The sequence below is a fragment of the Pelophylax lessonae genome (genome assembly GCF_965119305.1).
Source record: "Pelophylax lessonae genome assembly, chromosome: 8".
NCBI classification, from domain to species: domain Eukaryota; kingdom Metazoa; phylum Chordata; class Amphibia; order Anura; family Ranidae; genus Pelophylax; species Pelophylax lessonae.
The window spans coordinates 278,917,577-278,943,031 of record NC_138775.1 but is presented as its reverse complement, the minus strand read 5'-3'; the positions used below and the strand labels follow the sequence as shown (position 1 = coordinate 278,943,031).

Genomic DNA, 25,455 nt, shown 5'->3' with positions numbered 1-25,455 from the left:
GAAGTTGCCAAAAGAGTTGAAGGAACTACTTTTGAAAATCGGTGCGGCGCCGCAAAGTCGGCGTTGCACTGGTTCAAACGGTGCCATTGCTGGAAATAGGGCGTCCGATTTGACATGGTTGGTTTCTCAGCAGAGCTGCACCAGATTTTGCACTCTCCAGTTTTAGTAAATCCCCCCCCCCCCCCATGTATTTCTGATTATAATAATGTATATTTTTATAGTTTTGGATAGATTGGAGAAAGATTAGAACCAGCCATTGGTGTCCCTGAAGGTGATTCACCCCTATTTGTCATAGTGACAACGGTCAAATTGAGGAGGAATCCAAAATTCTGAGTTGTCACTGGAAGAAGAGAGGGGAAGGACCCTTGTTCTGGTGACAGCTTAGACGGCATGTCTTCAATTTTGGATATTTCCGCCAGCGGTCTTTACTAAGGTACAAGCAAAAACTTTAGGCATTCATCTGTAACAGGAGTTTGATTTTTGGTGGTATGCTCGCTAAGACTCACCCTCACCTAAAGGCATGCAAGACAATTGAGCTCATCTCATTAGAAGACTAAGACTGAAATCCATTCTTTTGATTTAGGGATTATTGTATATATTTATTAAAAACACCATTGACACTGTAACGGTGTATTCCAGCAGCATTCCAATTTCCTTATCATTCGATGAAAGTAGAAGAAATTGTAACTTACTCATCATTTTCTTCATCTGCAGGCTGCCCTCTCCTGGTCTCTTCTGGCTCTACAGGCTGCCCTCTCCTGGTCTCTTCTGGCTCTGCAGGCTGCCCTCTCCTGGTCTCTTCTGGCTCTGCGGGCTCCTTAACAGCTGGATCTGTACAATAAAAACAAGTAAGGCAAACTATTAGCACTGAAACAATATACAGTACACACTGTATGTATGGTGGGTATAGAAAAGAATCCCCCCCATTTAAAATAATCACATTTTGTTGCTTTTCAGCCTGAAATGAAGACAGGCACTGTTTTTGTTTTATCCAGTGGTATTAACTTATAACACCCAAGTGAAAGATATAACACCAAGTCATAAACTAAACAAAAAAAGAATTAGAAGAGTCGGAAAAAGGATTACTCCCCCTTCGGTCAGTATTTTGTTGAGCCCCCTTTTGCTTTACTTACAACACCTTTATTTAGTCTGTTGGGAGATGTCTCTGCTAACTTTGCACCTCTAGACTTTGTAATAATATTTGCCCACTCTTCTTTGCAGAACTGTTCAAGTTCAGTTAAATCTGATGGTGACCGTTTGCGGACTGCAGTCTGCAAGTCATTCCACAGATTTTCAGTGGGGTTTAAGTCTGGGATCTGACTAGGCCATGCAAGGACATTCACTTTTTTCTCCTTCAAGCACTGTATGCTCATTGTTGCTGTGTGCTTTGGGTCATTGTCATGTTGGAAGGTAAACCTCCTTCCCATTGAAGGGCAGCAGATTTTCCTCAAGAATTTGACGGTATTTTGCCCCATCCTTTTTTCCTTCTATCCTGACAAGTGCTCCAGTCCCTGCTGCAGAGAAACACCCCCATAACAGCATATTCCCACCTCCATGCTTTACTGTAGGAATGGTGTTATTTGGATGGTGAGCTGTATTGGATTTCCGCCAGGCATATCGTTTGGGGTTGAGGCAAAATATTTCAATTGTAGTCTCATCTGACCATAACACCTTTTTCCATGTGGCCTCGGAATCTTCAAGGTGTGTTTTGGCAAAGCTCAGTGGTGACTACATGTGGCCTTTCTTGAGGAATGGCTTTTTTCTTGCAACCCTCCCATACAATAGGGTGACCAGACGTCCCCAGATTTGTCCCCGGATTGCAGGGGTGACACTAGGTGCAGGGCCGATCCTGGGAGGGGTGCTGAGGCAGAGGAGGGGGGGGGGGCACCAAAGTCCGTTGCATACCAATGGGGGGTAGTCCATCCCGGGTGCCACACACTGGGAGGTGCCAGGCCGCATTGCTCTCTCTGTCAGCTTTAATTTGAATAGCTGTGCGCCCGCCGTCACACAAAGTCCTGTCTCCTGGTTTGGCTCCTTTGATAGACAGCAAACTTGTCCAATGCAGGGACATGTGCTATCTGTCATAGGTAGGAACCGATCCAGGAGGCAGGACTTGTGTGATGGCGGGCGCCCAGCAATTCAAATTAAAGCTGATACAGCGGGCGATGCCAGCCTGTGTGATGATCAGGCCAGCTCTCCTCTTATCTCCTGCACTGGTAACGCTGCATCGGATGGGCACTGGTCAGGCTGCATTGCTGGGCACTGGTCAGGCTGCATTGGGCAGGCCACTGGTCAGGCTGCATCGGGCGGGCACTGGTCAGGCTGCATCGGATGGGCACTGGTCAGGCTGCATCGGATGGGCACTGGTCAGGCTGCATTGGGCGGCCACTGGTCAGGCTGCATTGCTGGGCACTGGTCAGGCTGCATTGGGCAGGCCACTGGTCAGGCTGCATCGGATGGGCACTGGTCAGGCTGCATCGGATGGGCACTGGTCAGGCTGCATTGGGCGGCCACTGGTCAGGCTGCATTGGGCGGCCACTGGTCAGGCTGCATTGGGCGGCCACTGGTCAGGCTGCATCGGATGGGCACTGCATCGGATGGGCACTGGTCAGGCTGCATTGAAGGGGACAGTAAGCAGTGCAGTGCAGGAGCAACGCATGATTTTGCATGCGCTCCTGCACCGCACCAGATGTGAACAAGAGTCAATCTTTTGTTCCCTCATCGTCATCGTTGCATGTAGGGTAGTTCATTAACCACTTGCCAACTGCCTAACGCAGATCTACGTCGGCAGTCAGCCCCTCACAGGCAAAGCGACGTAGGTCTACGTCACTAGCCTGTGAGGGTCTAGGGAGCGAGCGCGCGCCCCCGGAGGCGCGGTCACGCACCCCCCGCGCGTGTCACTCGGCGATCGGCGGGGGAGAGGGAGAAAGTCAGGCGGCTTGTGTAAACAAGCCGCCTGTCATTCTCCCCGGTGTATGAAGGATGATCATACGGTTCTACTATGTAGAACCGTCGATCACTCTTCATACTTCTGAAGCCACAGCCAATCACAGTAGAAAGCACGCCCCTAGGGACACACACAGCCCCTCCCTCTCAAATAAAGTTAACCCCTTCACTACCAGTCTATTTTTACAGTAACAGTTCATATGTATAGCACTGATTACTGTAGAAATGTCACTGGTAACCCCAAAAGTGTCAAAAATGTCAGTCAAGGGTCCGATCTGTCCGCCGCAATGTCGCAGTACCGCAAAAAAAAAAAAAAATCGCAGATCGCCGCCATTACGCATTAAAAAAAAAAACAACAAAAATGACAAAAATCTTTCCCTTTGTTAGTAAACGCGATAACTTTTGCGCAAACCAATCAAAATACGCTTTTTGCGATTTTTTTTTTTTTACCAAACATAGGTAGCATAAAACAAATTGGCCGAAAATGTTACAAAATTTTGATTTTTTCATTTTTTTTGGGGGGAATTTCATATAAAAAAAAATTTGAAAAATATTGCTATTTTTGCAAAATTGACGCTCTTTTTTTGTTTATAGCGCGTGATCAAAAAATCGCACAGGTGATCAAATACCACCAAAAGAAAGCTCTGTTTGTGGGAAAAAAAGGACGCCAAATTCGTTTAGGTACAGCGTCGCACGACCGCGCAATTGTCCGTTAAAGTCACGCAGTGCCGAATCGCAAAATACCCCCTGGTCAGGAAGGGGGTAAAATCTTCCGGGGCTTAAGTGGTTAATTTCAATGATGCAGGGCCAGTGAACAAAAACATACAAAAAAAATAAAATAAATAAATAGTGGTCAATGCGTCAAACATTAAGGCTCTCATAAATTCAATATACAATACACTATATTACCAAAAGTATTGGGACGCCTGCCTTTACACGCACATGAACTGTAATGGTATCCCAGTCTTAGTCCATAGGGTTCAATATTGAGTTGGCCCACCCTTTGCAGCTATAACAGCTTTAACACTCCTGGGAAGGCTTTCCACAAGGTTTAGGAGTGTGTCTATGGGAATGTTTGATCATTCTTCCAGAAGCGCATTTGTGGGGTCAGGCAATGATGTCGGATGAGAACGCCAGGCTCGCAGTCTCCACGCCAATTCATCCCAAAGGTGTTCTATCGGGTTGAGGTCAGGACTCTGTGCAGGCCAGTCAAGTTCCTCCACCCCAAGTGCACTCATCCATGTCTTAATGGACCTTGCTTTGTGCACTGGTCCAAATCATTTGGTTTTTAGGGGTCAGGCTTGGCCCTTAGTTCAAGGGAAGGGCACTCCTAAGGCATCAGCATACCAAGACATTTTAAACAAATTTCATGCTCCCCACTTTGTGGGAACAGTTTGAGGATGACCCCTTCCTGTTTCAACATGACTGCGCACCAGTGCACAAAGCAAGGTCCATAAAGACATGGATGAGCGAGTTTGGGTGGGGGAGTAGCATGGCAATGGCACGTTTTTATGTACCATTCTGGAGGAGTTGGACTGCCTGTGCAACCTCTATATAGTCCAGGTATCGCCAAATGCACTTTGTTGTGGGGGGGGTCCAATATTGCAGGGGAAGATTTATTGTGCCTGGGGAACTACTGCTGCTGCTGATTTCAAGGGATCTAATCTATTGCCTTTCTTGTTACCATTAACAAATTCCATACCAATTACCTAGAACTCCAACATGATACTTGGTTCTGTATTCTCTAAAAGGGACAGTACTCTGAGGTGGGAAGAACCAAGGGACAGTGCTTGGAGGGGGTTGAACATGATAACAACCCCAAACACACCTCCAAGATGACCACTACCTTGCTAAAGAAGCTGAGGGTAAAGGTGATGGACTGGCCAAGCATGTCTCCAGACCTAAACCCTATTGATCATCTGTGGGGCATCCTCAAACAGAAGGTGGAGGAGCGCAAGGTCTCTAACATCCACCAGCTCTATGCTGTCATCATGGAGGAGTGGAAGAGGACTCCAGTGACAACCTGTGAAGCTCTGGTGAACTCCATGTCCAAGAGGGTTAAAGCAGTGCTGGAAAATAATGGTGACCACACAATATATTGACATTTTGAGCCCAATTTGGACATTTTCACTTAGGGGTGTACTCACTTTTGTTGCCAGCGGTTTAGACATTAATGGCTGTGTGTTGAGTTATTTTGAGGGGACAGCAAATTTACACTGTTATACAAGCTGTACACTCACTACTTTACATTGTAGCAAAGTGTCATTTCTTCAGTGTTGTCACATGAAAAACATGATAAAATATTTACAAAAATGTGAGGGGTGTACTCACTTTTGTGAGACACTGTATATATATATATATATATATATATATATATATATATATATAATAAAGAGGAATGGTGCCGCTACACTAGCCCCATACCATGTCCATACTCTGCAGCGCTAACGACCGTCTGCAGCGGGGAAATGAGATTCCGGCTGTATCCATGAGCACACTTAAGAAAAGTAATCAGACTCCTGTCAGGCGTGGATTACACACTGACACACTCAGATGGAGGAGAACAGTTAAATACGCAGCTTGAACAAAGTTTATTAAAACCAATATCATTTACACTTTACATTACCGGCTTTTCTGCTTCTGTTCACAGGGCAGCTGTACAGATCGCATGCTAAATTTTCTGTCGCAGCAAAATAACTTTTTGTTTTAAAGAGCACCTGTCAACTTCTAGCAAAATCATTAAAAAAAAAAAAAATATATATGATTATAGTGTTCAGCTTTTACCACGGCGCTTTCAAACAATATATACTGTAAGTGCCAAATTCACTGCCTGCTGAGCTTTCTGTTTTTAAAACAAGGAGCTTTAAGTCATCCCATTAGCATGAGATTTTTTTTTAGTACTCATTCCTACCTTTGCATTTTAATGCAACATATGCAAGGTTTACCATCGTTTTTAATGATGTCAGTGCATCGGCTTGGGGTGCGTAGGTCGAAAAAAATGCCTGTTTTGATGCGCCGATACACAGTAAGGGGTCTATTCATGGTAATACATGATACACACAGGAGCAGCGCTAGTAGATAAATAGGACAACAGTATATTGTTCATCAAAGTCCCATAGAAATGGAGGTTAAGCAGATAAAATCATGATTACGGACTCTTCACCCAAGTGCTTGATACAGCAGAGAAGTGACCCAGACCATCCACCACACACTGACTCTTACCGACTGGTGGAGATCAAACCTGCAGTAAGCGGTTATGGGACCACTATACCCCGTTCTCCTGGAAAAAAAAGACTGGGGACATCCGCAATCCAGTCAGCCAAAACAGAACCAATCCTTTGGTGACAGAACTCCACATAAGATGATAGGCAGAAACGATCCGCCTTGAACCTCCAGGCAGGCAACCAACCTCATGCATGGGGGAAATATTAAAGAGAATGCGCACATAGTGTAGTATGTTTAAAACACCTTTATTGTAAAAACAAAGGTACAGTAGGCAGAAAGCGTGTGAAAACACTCTGTAGGCAACACTCCTCGGTTTCCACCAAAAAGATGGCCAACCTCGGACTTCCGGGTGTGACGCTGCCAAGCTCCCCCCAACACGATTCGTCACGGCGTCTTCAGGGGGGCGTAGAAGACAACACCGAAGTGACGAAATGCGTCCGGAGGAGCTTGCCAGTCACACCCGGAAGTCGGAGGTCAGCCATCTTTTTGCTGAAACTGAGAAGCATTCCCTACAGAGTGTTTTTACACGAAACGATCCACCTTAAAAACACTCTGTAGGGAACGCTTCCCGGTTTCCACCAAAAAGATGGCCAACCTCAGACTTCCGGGTGTGACGTAATGACGCTGGCAAGCTCCTCCAACGAGTTTCGTCACTATGACGTCGTCTTCAACGCCCCCTGAAGACGTCGTAGTGATGAAACGCGTCAGCGGGAGCTTGCCAGCATCATTACGTCACACCCAGAAGTTGGAGGTCAGCCATCTTTTTTGGTGGCGTTCCCTACAGAGTGTTTTTAAGGTGGCTCGTTTTATTTAAAAACACTCTGTAGGGAACGCTTCTCAGTTTCCACCAAAAAGATGGCCGACCTTCGACTTCCGGGTGTGACGTAATGACGCTGGCACACTCCTTCCAACGCGTTTCGTCAATACGGTGTCGTCTTCTAACCCCCTGAAGATGTTGTGACAAAACACGTCGGAAGGAGCTTACGTCACAACCGGAAGTTGGTGGTCGGCCATCTTTTTGGTGGAAACCGAGGAGCGTTCCCTACAGAGTGTTTTTACACGATTTCTGCCTACTGTACCTTTGTTGGATGGTGAGTGTAAGCCTTTGTTTTTACAATAAAAGTGTTTAAAACATACTACACTATGGGCGCATTCTCTTTAATATTCCCCCCATGCATGAGGTTGGTTGCCTGCCTGGAGATTTAAGATGGATCGTTTCTGCCTATCATCTTATGTGGAGTTCTGTCACCAAAGGATTGATTCTGTTTTGGCTGACTGGATTGCGGATGTCCCCAGTCTTTTTTCCCAGGAGAACGGGGTATAATGGTCCCATAACCGCTTACTGCTGTTTTGATCTCCACCAGTCGGTAAGAGTCAGTGTGTGGTGGATGGTCTGGGTCACTTTTCTGCTGTATCAAGCACTTGGGTGAAGAGTCCATAATCCTGATTTTATCTGCTTAACCTCCATTTCTATGGGACTTTGATGAACAATATACTGTTGTCCTATTTATACGCTGCTTGTGTGTGTGTCATCTTTTTAATTTTTTCAAGTATTTGAGCTAGTAGCTGGTATTTAATATAGGGGGCGCAGGTTATTTTGTGTGCAATAGTCTCTTCATGGTAATGGCTGATCACACCAAAGCATTCGCCCCAAAAAGAAAAAAAAGAAGGAGAAAAAGGAGCCACATGGGGATCTATTTATAAAACATTTGTTGGATGAATGTTACAAGCATTCGTCTAGGTTGCATGAATTTTCCCCAAATTTCCTCTAATACTATGATGTCCTATGATTGCCAGCTCTATCTAGTCGCCAAAAATGATGTGTTTTTTTCTGATTGAGACATTTCAGAAAAAAAATACTTCATTTTAGCTACTAGATGGTGCGGATGATCATAGAAAATCATAGTATTATAGAAAGTAAAAGGGGAAATTCATGCAGCTTGGACAAATGCTTGTGACATTCGTCCAACAAATGTTTTATAAAATTGACTTGATGTAAAGCCACTTTTAAAAGCTGAGGTTTATTCTGCTTATAGTTTGCCTTAACTGGTTCCTCCCCTCCCCCATGGGAATAATAATATTAAATAAAACCGGTTTTTATTTCATACCCTATTTTTGACCCACTGAGGTCATCAATGGATGGGTCTCAGTGCTTCTTTATGCAATGCAGGCAGCTCATGGCTGGTGTGTGTGTGTGTGTGTGGGGGGGGGGGGTCAAGTAGGGTGCTGTACATAGCTTCCTGAAAACATCTGAGCCCACTGCCTCAGTACTCCTCAGACCCAATACAAGTTGTGGGCTGGCTATTGGGAAGGGCTATGCAAATACAGTGCATCCGGAAAGTATTCACAGGACTTTTCCCCATTTTGTTATAGATGAGTGGATTAAGTTCACTATTTTCCTTTAAATTCTACAAACAATACCCCATAATCACAAAATGAAAGAAGCTTGTTTGAAATCTTTGCAAATTTATAAAAAAAAAAATGAAACAAATCCAATGTACATAAATATTCAGCCTTTGCCATGACACTCAAAACTGAGCTCAGGTGCATCCTGTTTCCACTGATCATCCTAGAGATATTTCTACAACTTGATTGGAGTCCACCTGTGGTAAATTCAGCTGATTGGACAGGATTTGGAAAGGCACACACCTGTCTATATAAGTTCTCACAGTTAACCGTGCATGTCAGAGCACAAACCAAGCCATGAAGTCTAAGGAATTGTCTGTAGACCTCCAAGACAGGATTGTATGGAGGAAAAGATCTGAGGAAGGGTACACAAAACTTTCTGCAGCATTGAAGGTCCCAATGAGCACAGTGGCCTCCATGATCCGTAAATGGAAAAGTTTGGAACCACCAGGACTCTTCCTAAAGCGGGTCACCCGGCGGTCAAACTGATCGGGAGAGAAGAGGCTTAATCAGGGAAGTGACCAAGAACCCAATGGTCACTCTTACAGAGCTCCAGCGTTTCTCTGGAGAGCGAACCTACCAGAAGAACAACCATCTCTGCAGCACCCCACCAATCAGGTCTGTATGGTAGAGTGACCAGACGGAAGCCACGCCTCAGTAAAAGCCACATGAAAGCCCGTCTGGAGTTTGCTAAAAGGCACCTGAAGGACTCTCAGACCACGAGAAACCAAATTCTCTGGTCTGATGAAACAAAGATTGAACTCTTTAGCCTGTCACGTCTGGGGAAAACCAGGCACCACTCATCACCTGTCCAATACCATTCCTACAGTGAAGCATGGTGGTGACAGCCTCATGTTGTGGGGATGTTTTTCAGCGGTAGGAACTGGGAGACTAGTCAGGATCGAGGGAAAGATGAATGCAGCAATGTACAGAGACATCCTTGATGAAAACCTGTTCCAGAGCGCTCTGGACCACAGACTGTGATGAAGGTTCATCTTCCAACAGGACAACAACCCTAAGCACACAGCCAAGGTAACAAAGGAGTGGCTACGGGACAACTCTGTGAATGCCAACCCAAAGCCCAGATTTGAACCCGATTGAACATCTCTAGAGAGATCTAAAAATGGCTGTGCATCGACGCTACCCATTCAACCTGATGGAGCTTGAGAGGTCCTGCAAAGAAGAATGGGAGAAACTGCCAAAAAATAGGTGTGCCAAGCTTGTGGCATCACACTGAAAGACTTGAGGCTGGATTTGGTGCCAAAGGAGCTTCAACAAAGTATTGAGCAAAGGCTGTGATACTTACTGTATGTACATGGGATTTTTTTTTTCTTTAATAAATTTACAAACTTCTTTCACGTTGTCATTTTGGGGTATTGTTTGTAGAATTTTGAGGAAAATTATCATTTTAAAAGGGCCTAAAAAAATTTAAAATTTTTTATAATCTCATGAATTGAATCAATTTTGGAATAAGGCTGTACCATAACAAAATGTGTAAAAAGTGAAGCGCTGGGAATACTTTCCAGATGCATTGTATCAGAATGCATTGATGGGCAGGTGTCAGTCTGGAGGAGTGGGCATTCTTAGGCAGGCTGCATTTATATGCAGACTGATTGTTGGGATGTCCAACAAGCTTATACAGATGTGCTGGTCAGGTGTTTACTACTTTTTGTCCATATAGTGTAATTCATGTCTATCTGTATTCTCCGAATCATATAAATGACTCTCTGTGTGGCTAATTGGTCCTGTCCTGGCAGCCAGGTATGATGACCAATATTTTGGATTTTATTAGAAGTGTGTTTTTTTTTTTTTGTTTAACCACTTAACCCCCGGAAGATTTTACCCCCTTCCTGACCAGGGGGTATTTTGCGATTCGGCACTGCGTGACTATAACGGACAATTGGCCGTGCGACGATGTACCTAAACGAATTTGACGTTCTTTTTTTCCCACAAACAGAGCTTTCTTTTGGTGGTATTTGATCACCTGTGCGATTTTTTTGATCATGCGCTATAATCAAAAAAATAGCGACAATTTTGCAAAAATAACAATATTTTTCAAATTTTTTTATATGAAATTCCCCCCAAAAAAATGTAAAAATCAAAATTTTTTTTAAATTTTCGGTTTGCACAAAAGTTATTGCGTTTACTAAGGGAAAGATTTTTGTCATTTTTGTTGTTTTTTTTTTTTTAACGAGTAATGGGGGCGATCTGCGTTTTTTTTTGCTGGACTGCGACATTGCGGCGGACAGATCGGACCCTTGACTGACATTTTTGACACTTTTGGGGGCACCAGTGACATTTCTACAGTAATCAGTGCTATACATATGCACTGTTACTGTAAAAAATGACACTGGCAGGGAAGGGGTTAACTTTATTAGAGATGCAGTGACTATGTGTGTCCCTAGGGGCGTGCTTCTTACTGTGCAGGGATGTGGCTGTGTGTGTAACAGCAGAGATCTACGGTCCTACATAGCAGGACCATTAGATCAGTGCTTTTACACAGGGGAGAATGACAGGCGGCTGTGTTTACATTAGCCGCCTGCCTTTCTCCCTTCACAGTGGACGATCGCGAGTGACCGGCGGACATCGGGTCCGCCGGTCACACGCACGGAGGTGTCCGTGAACGAGGCGGGAGCGCGCCTTCGGCGGCACGCGCCGGCTATTGGCTCCATGGCTAGTGACGTAGTGGTACGTCACTTTGCCTGGCCGGGGCTGACCGCCGCAGTATATGTACTTGCGGCGGTCGGCAACCGGTTAAATTTGCTCAGCCATGAGTAACTGAAGACACTTATTCCAAGGTATCAGCTTGTGGCACAAGGAGATTACAAAATGTTTTTATTTTTTTAGGCCCTTTAAAATGATAATGGGGTTTCTTTTGACATAGATCCAAAACGCAGTTTAGTGGAGTTCTCCTTTAAGTGTACGTGCCTTCGGATATTTCAGACATGGAGTTTGGGAAGGCCGTTCTCCGTATGTCTGCTGTCAGTGGCTCAGAGCAGAGTTCATCATAGAACCATACACCCACCTTGTCTCCTTTTCCTCCCGACAGACCTTCGTACTTTCTGCTTTGATTCCTGCGAGGGGCTCATTTGACGAGTCCCGGTGAGGGGAGAATAGGTACTGGGATCCTGTGTGTACAGAAAATTACCATTTTAAGACTTTAAAATAAAACTATAACTATACATTGTATACACACAGCAATATGTCCTTTCACTATAGACCGGTAACATCACTGAGAATGCAGCCTATTCATTCACTAGAGACCGGTGACATCACTGAGAATGCAGCCTATCCATTCACTAGAGATCGGTGACATCACTGAGAATGCAGCCTATCCATTCACTAGAGACCAGTGACATTACTGAGAATGTAACCTATCCATTCACTAGAAACTGTTGACATCACTGAGACTGCAGCCTATCTATTCCCTAGAGACCAGTGACATCACTGAGCATGCACCCTATCCATTCACTAGAGACCGGTGACATCACTGAGAATGCTGCCTATCCATTCACTAGAGACCAGTGACATCACTGAGAATGCAGCCTATCTATTACTAGACTGGTGACATCACTGAGAATGCAGCCTACCCATTCACTACAGACTGGTGACATCACTGAGAATGCAGCCATCCATTCACTACAGACTGGTGACATCACTGAGCATGCAGCCTATCCATTCACTAGAGACCGGTGACATCACTTGGGATGCAGCCTATCCATTCCCTACAGACCAGTGACATCACTAAGAATGCAGCCTATCCATTCACTACAGACCGGTGACATCACTGAGAATGCAGCCTATCCATTCACTAGAGACCGGTGACATCACTGAGAACGCAGCCTATCCATTCACTAGAGACCGATGACATCACTGAGAATGCAGCCTATCCATTCACTACAGACCGGTGACATCACTGAGAATGCAGCCTATCCATTCACTACAGACCGGTGACATCACAGAGAATGCAGCCTATCCATTCACTAGAGACCGGGGACATCACTGAGAATGTAACCTATACATTCACTAGAGACTGGTGACATCACTGAGAAATGCAGCCTATCCATTCACTAGAGACCGGTGACATCACTGAGAATGCAGCCTATTACTAGACTGGTGACATCACTGAGAATGCAGCCTATCCATTCCTAGACTGGTGACATCATTGAGAGCATCACAACTCTTACATTCATGGTGTATACCCATTTATTTGTGGATTCTGCATTATGGAAAATAAGAAGGGAGGGGTGGCATAATTTTAGTAGGGGAAGCTAAAAATTCATTGGTAATTGTTCTTCATAGAATTAAGAGATATAAAAATCCGCCAAGTGAAGCAGCTCATTAGTTTGCAGAAAATAAGATTTTTGTACTTGCCATAAAATCCATTGCTCGGAGTCCATTGGAGAACACATGAATTTAGCTACAGTCAGGTAATACTGCCGCCTACAGGAGGCATGGACAATGGCAAACAGAAAAATTTTAAGCCAGCCCCAATGTATGACCCCCTCACCAGCATGCCTTAGTTTTGTGGTAAACAATACCAGTTCTGGTCGCCAGTCCTCAGGAGGGATGTGTTGGAGCTGGAGAGAGTCCAGAGAAGGGCAACTAAACTAATTAGGGGATCGGAGGACCTTGATTATGAAGAGCGTCTGCAATCGCTTGATTTATTCTCCCTGGAGAAGAGACGCCTGAGGGGGGACATGATAGCAATTTTTAAATATCTCAATGGGGATCTCAGCATAGAAAAAAAGCTGTTTAGTCGAAGGGATTGCATGAGGACTCGGGGGCATACAATGCGATTAGAGGAGAAGCGTTTTAACCTCAGGCAACGTGGGGGGTTCTTTACTGTTAGGGCTACAAGATTGTGGAATTCTCTACCACAAGAGGTGGTTTCTGCGGGAAGTATGGTGGCTTTCAAAAGACTATTGGACGTGCATCTCAAGGATCAGAACATTCAGGGGTATGAGAGATGATTACAGCCACACACACCTACACAGGTTGAACTGGATGGACTATTGTCTTTATTCAACCTCACCTACTATGTAACTATGTAAGAACATCACCAAAAAACACAGAAGAATGGAACCTGTGTCACTCAAAGGAGTCCAAGAAATAGATTTTACTGTAAGTGCAAAAATCTTAATATCTTTCTTGTCCAGTGAAGGTCACAGGAATTTAGATTGTTGAGGCTTTCAAAAGCAGTTAAACTATGAGGAGTACAAGACAGTAAAAAAAAAAGACCACAAACAGGCCTCACTTGGAGGACTAGGGACTGTCTGCAGCCCAGGAGCTGCCCGAGAGACCAATGCCTGAATCTCAATGGATGAGGTGGTGCCAACCTGCAAACACAGCTAAAAGGAGAGCATAAATGCTGCAGACGAGGATGAAGGTAGGAAGGGAATACCGAACCCAAGCCAATGAGAGGCTGATCAACCAGAACCCATAAAAACCAGAAGAAATCATAAACTCCTGAAGAAAGAAAGAACATATAGATCGGATGTGGCAAAAACAAACAATACTAGGGATAACCCCCAGCAGGATCAGATCTAAATGGAACCTGATATTAAAAAAATAAATAAAACACAGGACCATGCAATAAAGACTAGGCAATCTACATGGGAAGGCCCGAGGCCTGGCAACCCTAAGCATTAGGTTAAAGGGGAATGAAGTTCATGACTAAAATAGGTCAGACAGGGTACAAGGTACAGTATATGTACAGTAATATTACATCCTAATAGTCCACAATGGTGGGAAGTCACCCTGAGACCACTGGAGAACTCAAGGGTTTTATTCCACTAAGACACAAGGGTAGGCCGGAATAAAAATTGGACCTCAGCCCAAGACTGGTGAGATTGGAATCACCAAAAGACACAGAGGATGAAACTAAAACATCCTGACACCTGGGATTGTATAAGAATTCTGCGGAGCTTGGCCAACCCCATATACAGCAACGAGTTCCTGATTTCGCCAGGTCCAGTGAATCATCAACAGCCGTGCAAGTAAGAGACGGAAACCCGATTAAAGGCAGGTAGGGCATCTGGAGGATCTTTCCCAAGAGGCTGCTGATCAGCCAAAGAAGAAGGAGCAATGCCAAGGTGAAGAGGTCTCACAAAGTCCTATGGACATTTTCTGTACCCAGCAAAGAGTAACTGCAGCAGGAAGAAAGGGCGTTCCACCTGCTGACAATCCAGGGGGGCAAAGGTCTCTGCAGTGGAGATCTGGCCGACAAGTTGGATATGAGTCACACCCATACACCTAAATGATGTCCCAATAGAGTTTGAAGCAGGAAACTTTATCAAGGCAAGTTTCCTTGACATGGACGAAACCATTTGAATGGAGCAACTAGACCGTACTCCTGTGGATTGAGGTACTCCAGTGACTGAAATGCCCCAAGTACAGAGGGAAAAAAAAAAAAAAACTACCCCAGTTACCTAGAGAGACAGAAGGGTTATGGCAAGGACTACCTTTTCCCCTTTTCCACAGACACAGGTGTGTAGGCCTGCTCAGAACCAAAATCCCACCCTGAAGGTGTTTCTCTCTACCCCCCCCCCCCCAAACAACCTCACTACTTGGATCTTGGATGGAAGAGAAGGCGTAAACTAATTGTACACATGATTGGGCTTAAGATGAACCTCCTTGCCCACTGGTGACAGTTGGCTGCCAACACTGGAACCCAGTAAGACCCGATCTAGCTGGATTGTGCAGGTGTTGGGCCCTTCTGGAAGGTGCTGACTACAAGGATCCATAATGCAGACAGACAACCTTTACAGGGTGCCATCTGAACATCCCTCGATGGGGACACTACTAAACAAAAGGGTCAATGCTCTGAAAAGTAGGTGTGCTTAGGTTGCGATGAGGATCCAGATCCATATTCAAATAGAGGACAGCTAGAGCTGGTCTAGGTCGACCATGTAGGTAAGGGATTTGATCTGGAGAGGAGGGGATGAGAGGTACCGTGCATCACAAGGGATTGTTAATTTCCCAAGGACAGGGAGCCTTTCTGATAAAGGGAGTGTGGATCCAAATGAGGCATAGTTCTCCAACCTGACATAACACATGGGTTGGAGCAAGAGGTCCAGGAGTGGGAGGGCTCCAGGGAGACTGGGGAAAGTGCAGTGTCCTGTACAGTAGTACAGAAGATTTAATAAGGAGCAACTTAATGGGGGCACCAGAACAAATGATTAGCCTGTGGGGTAAATGGGAGGCACTTCTTGTACTAATGCCAGAGAGGCAAGCTACTCAAGGACCTGCCAGGATGCACAATCTGCCCCCCACTTGTAGAAGTTTGGGCACCCATTCATGCAGAAGGCTTGTCAGAAGGGTTAGCGGAGTTCGGACCCTATCGGTTGATTGGAAGTCAGGCTCAGAAGGCCTGAGGACACCTACGTTAACAATGGACACTAGTTAACCTCTCCTCTCCCTATACCTCTACTGTGCAGCAAGCTCTGGTCTTCTGAGATATTGCTGATCATTGAGTCAAGTGCAAGGTCTGAAGTGGCAACGTCCCTCAATGACCAATCGAGTCAGATCCTATTTGGAAAGGTCATCAGCGTTCCCCTACATCAGGACATACATGGACATCAGACACATGCGGGACAAAAGTTTAGATGCTTGTAAAAAGTCATCACAACTAAAGGATAAGGCTCTGTACATTTGCTAAATTTACTCTCTGGAACAGATGTCTACCTCGATGGAGGAGAGATATCTTTGGAGGGAACTGAACCAATATACTCCAATGAAGTAGATCCTATAACTAAAGGGGTACAAGGTTCCATATTAGAGACACTGGTTCCCTCTGTAGATATTGGCAGATGCCCCCAGAATCCCTAGGGGAGTATGGGCTGGGGTCACCCATAGACGCAGGATTGTCTTCTATGTGTTTATATGCATACTACACCCATGAAGTGGTAATGCCACTAGGCCTACAGTGAAAGGCAAGGCTTTAGTTACTCGTAAACCAATGCTATTGAAGGTCAGGCAGCCAGAAGTGTCCAGGTCATTGTAGGCAGGTAGTGGGAACTGACTGAGACTGGAATTCCACATGCTTTTTACAAACAGCATCAGCAGCATGGTCTTCCTCTAGGCTGAATGGCAAAACAGAAAATGCGAATAGTAAGGTAGCATCTGATGCTAAAGCCTGAATGGCCTTACTCTTAAAGTGAGTCCTCAGAGACGAGGTCATGATTTGGGGCTTTGCCACGGCTGTAGACCAGGAAATCACTCTGTGGCTAACTTTTACCAGTATACCGAGGTCTGGAAAGAGCAACAATGTAGAGCCCAGTGCTTGAGGTTTACATTTCAGGCTAGCCCTGCAAATTCAGTCCAGCAGGGTTAGGGTACCAAGTCATGTTGGGGAAAGGCCAAACCAAATAGCTGCTATGTACAGACCAGCTCAAGCAGTGATGTAGCAAGTCAATTAAAAAGCTTGTAGGCAGGTACAGTCTATTTTCTCCACTGTAGGTGGCGCTTGACCACAGTGTGGCATTGCAGTGTGAGAGGAAGTCAAGAGCAACATGGCTCCTCTACAGTTTCCTGGGTCACTGGGAAAGCTTTCTGATTAAATGCTGCTGCCCAATGTGACTGCAGTAGCCATCTTGGGTCAGACAGAGCCTATTTAAGGCCCTGGCTCCCAGTGATTAGCAGCAGGGAGAGGTTCCTGAACACCTCCCTAATTGGGTCACGACTGGCCAGGCTGCATTCCGCCTCTCAAGACAGACGCTGTCGGCAAACGCGAGACCTGCTCTGCTACACATCACTATTGCATTATGTGAGTGTTCCCGGCCCAATGCCTTCCCACTAGGCTTGTTGTGAATTGCTGAGCTTTAACAATAATACAAGTTCTGTTCTCTACAGCTGGACTCAGCGTTTACTGCCGCTACACCACGATGCACCTCCCCACACTCTTTTCAAACAAAAACGAAGTAAAAAGTGCAAGAAAAAAAGAAGATTGATTAGAAGAGCCGAAGCAAATATGTCCATCCTCCTTGGACACTAGCGAGAAAAAAAAAAATAAGGTATGCTGGATAGAGAAGGAGTTCTAGTGAGGGCTGGCTTAAAATTTTTTGGTTTTCCAGTATCCAATCCTCCTGCAGGTGGCAGTCTAACCTGGTTCTACATTCCTGTGTCCTTCAATACATGACAAAGAAATGCCGTTTTTGAGAGGAGTTCACCTTTAATACACTCAAGCGTGACGATGACCAAGCAACATAAGACCTCTAGTCACGTCAGCCTTGACCAATATCTCAACTGATGCTCGTTACCATCTCCTTACTATTAGAACCCACATTTCCGCCCATCGCTGGCATGAGAGGGCCATCATCTACTATACCATGATACATTTGGCACCATGGCGGATCCATTTGGCACCTGCCTGACGCTGTGACGGTATCTACAAACATAACAGTGATAGTTCAGTTTTATTTTATACCACTGTAATGATGGCATAATTTATCGAAGCAGTGCTATTTTTATGGCTTAATTACGGGAGATTAGTCGAGGTAAACAATTATGGTGTCCGCATAAAAATGCCTGCCTGGGTTCCATCTCCTGTTCGCACATTCTAATCTGCTCGATGTAACATTATCATAATTCCATATTGTTTCGAGTGGTGGTCGATGACAAGACGGCTGCTGGGGTAATTACACTGCTCAGAGCTGACAAATGACTACCCTTCAACTTCTAACACATTCTATTTGCAAAATGACTACGGGGCGCACAGAAATACACTTGTCTTTTCAGTTATTATGGGTCTGTCCTGTCGACAGCCCTTAAATCCAACATGCTGAACCCCCCCCCCCCCCCCACCTTACCCAATGTTAGGCAGGGTATGCTTGCTATGTCAAGCTACTAATACAATCTAGATTGATTAAAAAACAGTGGCAGATGCAAAGTTGCGGGATCCTATTGCAGACAATTTAACTCTTTGGAACTGCAAAAGTAGGAGATATTTTAAAGCAACCCTGTTGACAGAACATTAACGCGAACCACCGCTGCCTCCTTAATAAACTGCCAACACTAATGAAATACCTGTAAGAAAACACATAAAATTATCTATAGTTACAAGCCTCATTATTGTTGTTTTTCCCAACCCCCACTGGTCTGCACACCCACTACTTGGAAACCTGTAGCACCAATTTACAACCAGCCAATGATTTTGGTGATGGAGTCAACCAACGACGTCTGCGCCTGATCTTGAGCATGCGCTATACGAGATCTAGTGAGGTTATTTATTGTTTATACGTTGCAATGGTGTTCACAACATGAGAAAACATGACTCTCCATCTCCCCCCCCCCCCAAAAAAAAATCTCAAAGTTTACCCACAAGAGGCACTGGTGACATAGCCTTCCCAGGGTGCACTGGGAACATCAACAGTGTTGAGTCAGAACAAATACCCCTAGACGACGTCTTTTGATGACGAAACGCGTCAGATGGCGCTCATAGTGACGCACGCTGGCATGGGGAGGAGCCGTGGCGGCCATCTTTTTGGTTGTTCTCGGAATACAGCACGGCATCCGGGGAGGAACACCTATTATCAGCCTAGATGATCGTTTTACTCTTCAGGATTGTAAGTGTTCTTAACTATGTGTGCAAATAAAGGTTTTATGCAGTCTGCGCTACGAGAGTGTCCCCGCTTTCTATTTTATATCCTGCAAACAGTTGAACCTGTGTGCCTTGGACTATTGGAAGGAGGATTGCTATCCGCCCCTGTACATCTGGCTCTTTTTGATCTCTGTAATGGAGGTCACTCCTAACTGGTAAGAGGCGGTGTAATCAGAGTGCTTGGTGGCGGTTCTCCGGGCTGCGTTTTTCCACATTTTCTTTTGTGGGAGGTAGACAATGAAGGACTGCATTGTCCATTTCAATTGGGACGTTTATTTAAAATTAGAGCTGCATTATTTACACTACTATCTTTGGATCTGTTAATTATTTTGGATTTGTGTGGCTGCTTTTTTCAATTTTAAGATATTTATGTCATTTTTATTCTGAGGTCTTAGCGCAGCAATACTGTATTTTACAGAACAAATAAGGCCTTGGTTTACACAGACATACTGTAGCATATGCCCATGCGATTGCCATGTTTGCCCGCATGGGGATGCACAAGTGTTCTGTGCATCCCCATGCAGGCAGTCCCATTCATTTCAATTGAGACACAGAGGCTGCTCTAATTTTTACAGCCGTGTGGGTGCAAGTTTACAGCCCTGAATGCGCAGTCTGCATTTGGTGCTGCACACTCGCATGGCTGGATAATTGGGAGCAGCAGCTGTGTCCCAATTATATAGAATAGAATTAGCTGCACGGCAATACATAAAACACTTGCTGGCTAACAGTCCTAGCAGGGGCATACCCTATGGTACACCTGTGTGATTGAGGCCTAAAAAAAGTAGATTCACATACACAAACTACTTATAATTTACATATGACTGCAACATGTTTATAGATAATGCATTCATTAGATTAAAAGGTAAAACATTAAAAAAAAAAAAAAAAAAAAGCCCTCATTCGAACCAGCGTTGTGCACGTCTTCTCTCCCCTCACTTTTGGGTCTTACTGGCTTTGCTGGGTCACTGGGAGCCATTGGCTTCCAGTACTGTGAAAAGGAATCGGGGGGCGGGGCGGAGTCCCGCTATCTGTGCCAATGGATGCAGCTCGGGAGCGAGCATGCACGAGTCCCCCCATGGGAAGTGGCTACCCGTGGGGGCACTAGACAGGGAGGACGGGCCAGAAGCGCCAGAGGGAGACCCGAGAAGAGGAGGTTCGCAGAGCAGGTAAGTATAGACAGGTTTGTTATTCTTTTTTTACTTTTAGAATCGCTTTAAGAATATATGTGCATTTGACATATTTTAGGCATGTTATTTACCTTCAAATTCCTCTTTTCTGTAGACATCCAAATCCCTGAGACTGCTGCTGGGTGCCATCATCTTGGATGTGATGTCAGCAGCCCAAGCAGCGGCAGAGCGGTCATTCAACTCACGCTCCATAATATCCCCTTCACCCAGCAGCTACATAAGATATTGGGTAGAAATGGAGATTTGAAGGCGCTTGGCCAGCACAGACAGCACTTAGACACCCCAGAAGAGAAGAGGGCATGCAAGGAGGGAGGAGATTGTGCTTAGAAATTTACTTTTCCTGGAGCAATCAAATTTTCTAGCAAAAACACTGCATGTGAAAAAAATAAATTTATGGAAGGAAAAAAAAACACTGCAAATAAGCTTTAAAAATGGGATTTTTGTACTTACCGTAAAATCCATTTCTCTGAGTTCATTGACAGACACAGCTCTCCATATTCAGAACCACAGGGTTATAATGCCCCCTACAGGAGTAGGACACTAGGTATAAAAGTACTATGGGCAGTAGTACCAAGTGGTATACTCCCCCTCTCTGCTATAGGCCTTCAGTTTTGTAACAAGCAGAAGTAATACAACTCCATAGAGGGGTGGGTGCTGTGTCCATCAATGAACTCAGAAAAATGGAGTTTACGGTAAGTACAAAAAATCCCATTTTCTCTTTCGTTCATTGACGGACACAGCTCTCCATATTCAGAACCACAGGGGCGTCCCCAAGCAGTGCCAAACACGAGGGGTGGGACAACAAAGTGCCAATGCTAAACACAATAGCCAACCAAGTAAACAAGAGCTCAACAAAAAACAACAGGAGCCCAACCTGAACATTATACCAAAAAAAGAGGGAACAGACCCTCTAAACCGCAGCCTGCAAAACCTTGCGGCCAAAAAGAAGCATCGGCAGATGCCAACACATCTGTAGAATTTAGTGAAACCTGCACCACCGACGCCTGATGACGGAAGGCCCAAGAAGCGCTAAGCGCCCAAGTAGAGTGCGCCTTTACAGGGAAAGGAGGAACCTGACCGAATAAGCCTGAGTCACTGTCTGCCTGATCAATCAGGAAACGGTCACAGAAGAAGCAGGCAGCCTTTTTCTCGGCCCATCTGTGATCATAAACAGTGAGTCTGACCTCCAAAAAGACTCAGTGGCTGCCAAATATACCCGAATTGCCCAAACCACATCCAGGGCATGCAATGCAAATTCCTTAGGATGTTTGGGCCTGGGACACAGGGAAGGCAATGTCTTCATTCAAATGAAAATCTGAGACTCTCTTAGGAAGGAATGATGGACATGGGCGAAGAACCACCTTATATTTGTGGACCACCAAGTAAAGGGTACAAAAAAGAGAATGCTGCCAGCTCCGACACCCTGCTAGCAGGGGTGATAGCCACCAAAAAGGCCACCTTCTGGGACAACATAATCAGGGGAATCTCCTGAATATTTTCAAAGGGAGGCTTCTGGAGAACTGAAAGCACCAAGTTAAAATCTCACGGCGGTAGAGAAAACCGGTGGAGTCAGATGTCGAACCCCTGTGCGTGGCCAGGGGTCGCTGAAAGAAGACCGCCAAGGCCGACACCTGGCCCTTGACGGTACTCAAGGGCAATTTCTGCTCAACACCTCGTTGAAGGAAGGCCACCGAAAACTAACGAGGGTGAACATTGATTGACTCACACCACGAAATGTACGCTTTCTACGTATGATGGTAGATCTTCCTAGAGGTAGACTTCCTAGCCTTCAGCAGTGTCGGGATCACCGCCCTAGGCAAAACTCTATCCTTCAGCACCTGGCTTTCAACAGCCAGGCCGCCAAAACCAGCAACTGTAAAGCAGGATGGAAGATCAGTCCTTGGGACAGCAGATCCTCCGAGAGACAGTCTCCAAGGGATGTCATTGACCAATCACACCAGGTCAGCGTACCAAGACCAGAAAAGCCAGTCCGGGGCCACTAGAATGACCGGAGTCCCTTCTACATCGATCCTGCGCAAAACCTGCGGCAGAAGCATGAAAGGAAGGAAGGCTTAGATCAGACAATACTGGCCCCACGGGGCCACCAGAGTTGTCTGTGGCATCTGCCAGAGGATCCCGTGACCGTTCCACAAACCTTGGTACCTTTCTGTTGAGCCGAGAGGCCAACAGATCCACCTCGGGGGTGCCCCACCGGAGACATACCTGATGAAACACGTCCTGATGAAGGGACCACTCCCCTTGGCCCGTCTGAGATAGTCCACCTTGTAGTTTTCCACTTCTGGCCACCGGAGGATGCTGCCTACTTCCAGGGCTTCCAACACACTCTTTTTTCCGCCCTGGTAATGGATGTTAGCCACCGCCGTGGCACTGTCCGACTGGATCCGTACCGGGAGCCCCCGGAGTTGATCTGTCCAGTGATCCAGGCACAGCCTGATTGCCCGAAGATTCAAGATATTGATAGGTAGTCTGGACTCTTCCAGCATCTAACATCCCTGAGCTCAGTCCCAGGACACCTCCCCACCCGGACAGACTGGCATCCGTGGTGACCACTGTCCAATACAAGGGGATAAAGGATTTGCCCTGCCGGAAAGCAAAGCCACCAGACCAGGGACCCTCTGGTCTCCCGGCTCAGCCGAAACGGATTGTCAAGAGACCTCGGACACTTGTCAAACTTCACCAGGATCTCCCTTTGAAGGGACCTCGTATGGAACTATGCAAACTGTCTCAAAGATAAATACCATCAGGCCCAGCACCCGCATGCAAGTCCGGAGGGAGGACCACCTGCCAGACAGCAGTAGATGAATCACAGCGTGCAACTTTTTGGAATTTGTCCAGAGGAAGGAACACTTTGTCTAGAGCTGAATCCAGAGTCAGACCCAGATAATCCAATTTTCTGGATGGAATCCCAGCAGACTTCTGGTAATTTAGAAGCCAACTCCTTCAGGGTCTGTATAGTGATCTCAACATCGTCCATCAAGGCAGCAGAGGATTCCGCTCGCAAACGTAGGTCGTCCAGGTAGCCCAGTACCGCAATCAGGGCCAGATTAACGTAGGGGCTATTGGAGCTGCAGCTCCAGGCCCCTACCTTTTATATAGGCCCCGGGTTGGCCATATTCACTGTTACCGCTCTTCTGTCACTTGCAAACACAGAAGTCTGGCTTCTATGCTCGCTTCCCCAAGCAGCACCCTCAGAACCTCCCCACAAAGCGCGAAGGCCGGACAAGGAGGGACAGTTGCCGATGCATGGATGTGTTTATGGGCTTCAGAGACAGCATCCCATGTTGAATTAGGCATGCATGGCTGCACCCTTCCTCCTCTGGGTGCATGCCAAGGCATGGCCCTTAAGGCCCTTCAAAATCCTCAGCACCAAGCCCATGATGCTCTTAATCCGGCCCTGACCGCAATCCCCTGTGGGGATAGCAATGCCAGAACCAGGGCCAACACTTTTGTGAAGACCCGAGGAGCTGAGGCGAGACCAAAGGGTAACGCCACGAACTGATAGTGCTCCTCTCCCATAGCATAAGCAGAGGAAACGCTGGTGTCGGGCATATATTGGAATGTGCAGGTAAGCATCCTCGATGTCGATAAGAGGCAAGGAAGTCCCCCTGAAATTGAGTGCCACCACCGTGCGAATGGACTCCATTCTGAATTTCTGTACCCGCACAAAGCAGTTCAGGGCCCTGAAGTCCAGGATCAGACGTACCTTGCCCTCCTTTGGGACCATGAACAGGTTTGAAGAAAAACCTTGAAACTGTTCTGACAGCGTAACCGGGACAATCAGACCCTGAAGCAACAGGTCTTGCACCACCCCTAAGACAGCTTGCAGTCGGTCCGGGGGACAGACGCATCTTGGAAGGAAAGAACCTTTCATGGACCTTTTCACCACCCAAAGACAGCTTTCATGGAGGACAAGAAAGAAACTATCTTGTAGCTGGACAGTATCACTTCGTGGACCCATTTTCCATTTAACAAGGAGTTCCACCGGCCCGGAAACCAGCGAAAACATCCCCCCACCCCAGGCATGGGTGAGGGCGCACCTTCGTGCTAAAAAAGCCTTGTCCACGGGTCTAGAGAATCCTGCTCTCAGCATGCTAGACCAGGGCCACTAGGAACCTTTCCGAGGAGGCCTTAAAAGGTTTTGAACCCTTGTCAGTGGACCCTGAGGGACGAAAAAAAACCAGGGCCAACACTTTTGTGAAGACCCGAGGAGCTGAGGCGAGACCAAAGGGTAACGCCACGAACTGATAGTGCTCCTCTCCCATAGCATAAGCAGAGGAAACGCTGGTGTCGGGCATATATTGGAATGTGCAGGTAAGCATCCTCGATGTCGATAAGAGGCAAGGAAGTCCCCCTGAAATTGAGTGCCACCACCGTGCGAATGGACTCCATTCTGAATTTCTGTACCCGCACAAAGCAGTTCAGGGCCCTGAAGTCCAGGATCAGACGTACCTTGCCCTCCTTTGGGACCATGAACAGGTTGGAAGAAAAACCTTGAAACTGTTCTGACAGCGTAACCGGGACAATCACACCCTGAAGCAACAGGTCTTGCACCACCCCTAAGACAGCTTGCAGTCGGTCCGGGGGACAGACGCATCTTGGAAGGAAAGAACCTTTCATGGACCTTTTCACCACCCGAAGACAGCTTTCATGGAGGACAAGAAAGAAACTATCTTGTAGCTGGACAGTATCACTTCGTGGACCCATTTTCCATTTAACAAGGAGTTCCACCGGCCCGGAAACCAGCGAAAACATCCCCCCACCCCAGTCATGGGTGAGGGCGCACCTTCGTGCTAAAAAAGCCTTGTCCACGGGTCTAGAGAATCCTGCTCTCAGCATGCTAGACCAGGGCCACTAGGAACCTTTCCGAGGAGGCCTTAAAAGGTTTTGAACCCTTGTCAGTGGACCCTGAGGGACGAAAAAAAAATTTGTGAGCCAAGAAAGACGGGCCTCGTCTGCGACGAGGTTCTTTTCCCTTCCCAGACTGTGGAAGAAAGGTACTCTTACCCCGTGAGACTCTTAATGATGTCATCCAAGGTAGCCCCAAACAGGAGATCACCTTGAACTGGTACA

The 25,455-nt window shown here is 46.2% G+C and overlaps 1 long non-coding RNA gene across 1 annotated transcript in view; it reads right to left on the bottom strand.

The window, feature by feature from the left end:
- Positions 1–774: 774 nt before the first annotated feature.
- Positions 775–25,455, bottom strand: part of LOC309561313 — a 51,395-nt gene continuing 26,714 nt past the window's right edge. The window contains exons 3-4 of the long non-coding RNA XR_014225556.1: positions 11,603–11,705; positions 775–831 (exon numbers count right to left, since the gene is read on the bottom strand). This is a non-coding gene — a long non-coding RNA (uncharacterized lncRNA). The remainder of the gene's footprint in view (positions 832–11,602; positions 11,706–25,455) is intronic.